The sequence below is a fragment of the Leptonychotes weddellii genome, chromosome 9 (genome assembly GCF_054177405.1).
Source record: "Leptonychotes weddellii isolate Sample4059 chromosome 9, ASM5417740v2, whole genome shotgun sequence".
In the NCBI taxonomy this organism is placed as follows: Eukaryota; Metazoa; Chordata; class Mammalia; order Carnivora; family Phocidae; genus Leptonychotes; species Leptonychotes weddellii.
The window spans coordinates 83,977,766-83,984,072 of record NC_138377.1 but is presented as its reverse complement, the minus strand read 5'-3'; the positions used below and the strand labels follow the sequence as shown (position 1 = coordinate 83,984,072).

General features: G+C 36.4%; 1 pseudogene; it reads right to left on the bottom strand.

Annotated features, from left to right (window-relative positions):
- Positions 1–447: 447 nt before the first annotated feature.
- LOC115942257 (U4 spliceosomal RNA) lies at positions 448–527 on the bottom strand (annotated as a pseudogene).
- Positions 528–6,307: the final 5,780 nt, after the last annotated feature.

The following is a 6,307-nucleotide window of genomic DNA, read 5'->3' as shown; positions in this document are numbered from 1 at the left end:
CTCTGTGCAAAGCTTGATGTCATAACATCACCATGGTAACAATATCCCTGAAGAGAGGAGATGCAAATTTTGTCCTGAAAATTAATCAGGCTGCAGTGACAATCTTATTTACTGTCTCTGGCAAGTGGTGCAAATCTACATAAGACCTGTGACAATCTTCCAGTGCTCATTCCTATTAAATAAGACCACAGATCTTATTAGGAAAATAATTTTCCCCAAACCAAAATCACAAACCTATTCCTAGGGCATCTTGTGGAAAATACCCATTTATCACAGACTATAAACTTTTTTTAATTGAATACAGTAGGTAATCTTTCCACATATTGGTTCTCAGCTATCTTATTTTTTGACCTGACTTTTTAAATGTCTATTAGTTGCCTCCAGATTTATGCATAATAAAAAAGTCTTGAGAAATAGGATGTGAAATGAGTGCAGAATAAGAAAATCCATCCACAATATATTTTAATTAGCAATAATCGCGCCTCAGATAAACCTCATTGACTATGATACTGCCACTGTGCAAAGCTCACAATAGATTTTAAAGAAAGAAAAATGTGTATTTTTCAGTCTAACCATGGTTGGAGTCAAGACCCAGATGAAAAGAACAGAACTTCATTTCATTGAGAGATGGTGGCGGTGGGGCAGGGGGGGCAGGGAGGCTGTAGTGGAAAAAGCAGATGCTAAAGTAAAAACTAGTATTTAGGGTGCCTGGGTGGCTTAGTCATTAAGGGTCTGCCTTCAGCTCAGGTCATGATCCCAGGGTCCTGGGATCGAGTCCCACATCGGGCTCCCTGCTCGGCAGGAAGCCTGCTTCTCCCTCTCCCATTCCCCCTGCTTGTGTTCCTGCTCTCGCTATCTCTCTCTGTCAAATAAATAAAATCTTTAAAAAAAAAAAAAAACAACTAGTATTTAAACCCTAGTTCTGCTGACGGATAGATGTAAAATGATCATCTCTTAATAAGCTTTTAATCTCAGTTTCTTCATGTAGAATGGGGATTGGAATACCCTAATTTTCCAAGATTCTTGAGAACATTAGAGATAATATATATGAATTACTTGGCATGCACTAGGTGGTCCAAAAAAGCCAAAGGAAAGCAAACCATCACTGTTTAAGAGACCATCTGTACTTTGTTTTCACCAACACCTGAGCTTCTGGACTTCTTGCACACTTCTGATGGCTTGAGCCTGGACTGACCCTCTGAATCTGACACTTAAGATTATCACACTGGAATACTGGCATCTAGAAATACATTTTGCTGGGCGAGGCTATGCTCCCTACTCTACTCTGCTCACAGATTATGGATCCTGCTCATTCAAATCTGTTCCTCTTTGCCCTCCCATCCCAGCCTTGAGGGCTCACACTGACACTTCCTCAGTGCCTTGATTCATAGCCAAAAGGGGATCCATAAAACTGATGGAAGAATCACACAGTGCTATAGACCTAGACAACAGGGCAGAATGAGGTAATGTTAACCATTTGCTGCTCATCACAATTTTGAACCCTGTCCTCAGGTTCCACCTCTGGTGTCTAGTACCTTGGGTTGTGGCTGTTCAAGTCTCACAGGTTTCTATGCCAGGCTTTCTTTTCTCCATGCTCCTTTCCAGTGTGACTCTAGATCTAGAGTTCACTTGGCTAGAAGCAGATCTCACTTTATGTCTTTCCATAGAATACTGATAAACTCCTTCACATCAAGCTATCAATAAACTACTTAGTTCAGCACATCATCTTTCTTTGGTGGAATTGAAATTCTAATGAGAGAATTCTCTGAAATTTAGAATAAGAGGAAAACTTCTCAGGCATATAGTTGGTATCTTTATAGCTAAAATATTGAACATGCATTCAAATATATATAATTTCATTATACAAAAACAATTATGTATGCCTAATAATAAAAATAATATCAATTACTGTTTTTTACATAGTGTTGAGGGAGTGGGATCTTAGCAGAGATATCCAATTGTGAAGTTGGACAAGCTGCTCTTTCATCCTTTAAAAGTTCATATGGTGGCAAGTAACAAATCACAGCAAGCACTTGAAATTTTCATAAACCTAGAGATATGAATCAATGGATGGGAGGAAACAGTAAAAGACAGGGCAGAAATAAAATACTTGCTAGCAATAACATTTTAAATTTTTTTTTAAAGATTTTATTTATTCATTTGAGAGAGAGAATGGGAGAGAGAGCACGAGAGGGGGGAGGGTCAGAGGGAGAAGCAGACTCCCCGCTGAGCAGGGAGCCCGATGCGGGACTCGATCCCAGGACTCCAGGATCATGACCTGAGCCGAAGGCAGTCGCTTAACCAACTGAGCCACCCAGGCGCCCGCAATAACATTTTAGAATGAGAAGCTGTTGATTAGAGTTAAGTGTTCTAAAGTTCTCATATAGAGTTATTAATTAATATTAGACATTATTAAACTATATATGTATATCAAAATTTGACTAGCAACCTTTAAAAAACAATATAAAACAAACATAATATATATAACTTCCAAACAAGAAGAGCAAAAAGTATATCAATTCAATGAAGGCAAGATAGGAGTGGGGGAAGTGAAGGGAAAAAAAAAAGAACAAATAGGAACCATGATAAGCACCATATAAGATATTAGAAATAAGCCCAAATACCCACAATAATCATTATTAATGTAAATGAGCTAAAATAACAGGTTCAAAACAGAGACTGTCCCAGTAGATAAAATTCACAAGCTGTTTACGGGAGTCAAAGCTAAAACATAAAGACATTGAGAGGGTGAGGAAAAAAAGGGTAAAAGCTGGCGAAGCTATATTTTGTCAGACAAAACCATCTTTTTTTAAGATTTCATTTATTTATTTGAGAGAGAGGGAAAGAGCATGAGCAGGGCTGGAGGGGCAAAGGGAGAGGGAGAAGCAGACTCCCCACTGAGCAGGGAGCCCGATGCGGAACTCGATCCCAGGACCCTGGGATCATGACTTGAGCCGAAGGCAGATGCTTAACTGACTGAGCCACCCAGGTACCCCCAGACAAAACCATCTTTAGGAACAAAAGCATTCTTACTAATAAAAATTGTCACTAGAGAGTATAGTGAAGTGTTCTAATATTACTTTAGATGTATTATAGAATTGAACAAATAGATAAATGTGGAATTGTTGGGAGCCAGGTTTTTCACAGTAAAAGAACACACACACACACACATATACACATATACACATGCCCATATAGACATGCATATACATATCATACATATTTTAGGAATCATGGAAAAAAAGAGGACACATATAAAATATTTGGAATCAAAAAACATCATAGCAGAGATATAATCACATTTCAAAGATAACAAGAGGATGTTTTTAATTACTATGCCAATGAATTTGAAAACCTAGACAAACTTTAAAGTTCCTATAAAATTACTTACTAGTAGGGCGCCTGGGTGGCTCAGTTGGTTAAGCGACTGCTTTCGGCTCAGGTCATGATCCTGGAGTCCCTGGATCGAGTCCCGCATCGGGCTCCCTGCTCGGCAGGGAGTCTGCTTTGCCCTCTGACCCTATCCCCCTCATGTGCTCTCTCTCTCTCATTCTCTCTGTCTCAAATAAATAAATAAAATCTTTAAAAAAAAAATTACTTACTAGTAATTTATACCAAATGTTCAAATGTTTTTATAAACTTTTCCAAAGAACAAAGAATGAGAAAATCTTTATTAAATTATTTTATAAGGATAGCAAAATCTTGACCTAAAATCAGACAAGAACAGTATGAGAATGAAAAAGTATAGGCTAATCCCTTTCACAAAATAATGCATATATCTGAAATAAAATACCAAGACAAACATAAATATATATATAAAAGTTCATCATAATCAACTTAGATGTATATTAGAGATGTTAGAATGGTTTAATATTAGAAAGTCAGTTATTAGCATAATTTTCCAAATGATGAAGAAAACCGTATAGCCATCTCAACAGATGAGTTAAAGCATTCAATAACATTTAACATCTAGTCATAGTAAAAATTAAGTCTAAAAGGGAACTTTACTTAACCTAACAAAAACATACCTAAAAAAACCTATAGTAAACATCACTAGTAATGATTTAAAAAAAAACAAAAACCCGTATTTCTTTAAAATCAAGAATGATACAAGTATGCTAGCAAATTTGTTGGCTTGAAAAGTAAGCCTTCTAAAAAAAATAGTAAGTAAATGAATGAATGACATATGTGGACAATTTTATGAAGAAAATCATAAAACTTTTGAAAGTATTGAAGAAGATAAATGATAGATAAATATATCATGCTTATAATAAGAAGATACTATTTAAAGATATTGATCTTTCCAAATTGAGCTATAAATTTATGTAATTCCACTGAAAATCCTAAAACCATTTTTTCATGGAAAAAAATATAACTCAATTTAATAATTTTCTTAGAACAGCAAAAAATGAAAAAAAATTACAAAAACCTGATGATTAAAGGAGGAAACATTAGCTAACAAAATAAAATAGCAAGGTTTATTAAGCCAAGTTACTTTAGAGAGTTGATAGGAATGCACTGATTTAGAAATAAAACAAAACAACCAGTAGAACAGAATCCAGAGCTCAGAATCTTACCAGCACATATAAAGAAAAGTGATCTCTAACAAAGTGGCATTGCAAATCAGTGGAGAAAGGGTGGGCTCTTCGACAAACGGTGCTGGGGGAAATTTTCATATAAAAAAAAAGTGAAATCAGATCCCTACCTCACATTTTACACAAAACCCAGTAACATTAGACAAGTAAATTTGCTTTTATAAAAGCAAAACGTTAAAACTTTCAGAAGAGACTGTCACCTCCCTCTGCCACGGTCTCCTAATGCTGTGTGCTAGTTGGTGCTGCCTGGCACCTTTTTTGTAAAACAGGGCAGCTAAAACTACAGCATTCACTTCAGCCGATGAAAAGCCCAGACTCAGGACTGAGAACGAGAGTGAGGTTAATTTGAAGTGGCAGGGCAGGCACTATAGTGCTGTTTAAGATTAAAATATTTATACCACTTAGTAAACTACTGAAAACTTATTGTGAACAACTGGGTTTTTCAATAAGGCATATCAGCTCCTGGTTTGGTGGGCAGCCAATCAATAAGGCAGACAGAGCTGAGCTGGAAACAGAGAATGAAGATGCCATTGGTACATTCCAGCAGCAGACAAGTGTGCATGTAAGCAGAAAGAACTTGCTACTTTTCTCCAGAACTGTGCTCCCACGTAAGGCAAAGTATTCTAAAGAACCACGATTTGGTTTCAACACATTCTGACTGCTATGATAGGTTTTCTTTAGTCTTTTATTTTCCACTCCTTGATTCATTTTAATTGTATGTAAGATAATTGATATATGCACACAGGTTCATTGCATTTTATGTTCCAAATAGACAATGATATGCAAAGCTGGGCATGAAAGGACTTACTCAGCTCTCAGAAATTCTTATATGACTTTCAGTCCTTTGAACTTTTGTAGTTAGGCCCTTGTAAATAAACCCTTGTCAAATAATCCTAATTTGAATTGTGTCTTCTGTTTTCTAGGACTCTGATTCATACACCTTTTTTTTTTTTTTTCCAGGCTTGACACCAAACCAGAATGTTTGATGGCAAAATCTCTATGACTGTCCACTGGTTGGTAAAAACCTGTTCTGGCCAAGGTCTTAAATTCTGAATCCTCAGAGAAGGGACCAGAATTAGATAGCCAGCAGCCTCACAGCCCAGCCAATATAAACCCAAATGTGTGTTTCTAGAAATTAGGATGACAGGTAATGAAGTGAGTTCCTGGGAACCACAGTTCTACACACCAGAATATGTACACATAACACTTACATGCAATCCATAGACCATGGAATGGAAGCAAGCATACTAAGCCCCTATTTATTCCAGTAATAGATTTCTTACTTTCTTGCATAAACTTGAAAGTTTATACAAATAAACTTTCGAAGCTCTCGGTGTATGAAGAAATGTGTTAATATGAGGAATTTATTCATGAAGTAAAGTTACAAAACCTTATTGTTTACATATTTTAAAAATAAAGATGCAAAAACTAACCACAAATTTAAACAAATAATAAGATGCAATATTTCTCGGGTCTAGAGATCCCTTTACCTTCACACACTGAAGATGATATTAACTTCAGGATTACAAGGTCAGGAACAAGGATATCAGATCCTGGGATTTTTAGTTCCTGAGGGGCCTGTGAAGTTCAAGATCCTTAAGCATGCTAGTCACCGTTGGGAGGATTTGTTTTGCTCTGTGTTATTTTTCTGTGCTGTCAGGTAATTAGCAGTACTTAAATTCTATCTTTTTAAAGCTCTCTGCTTTTTTCCA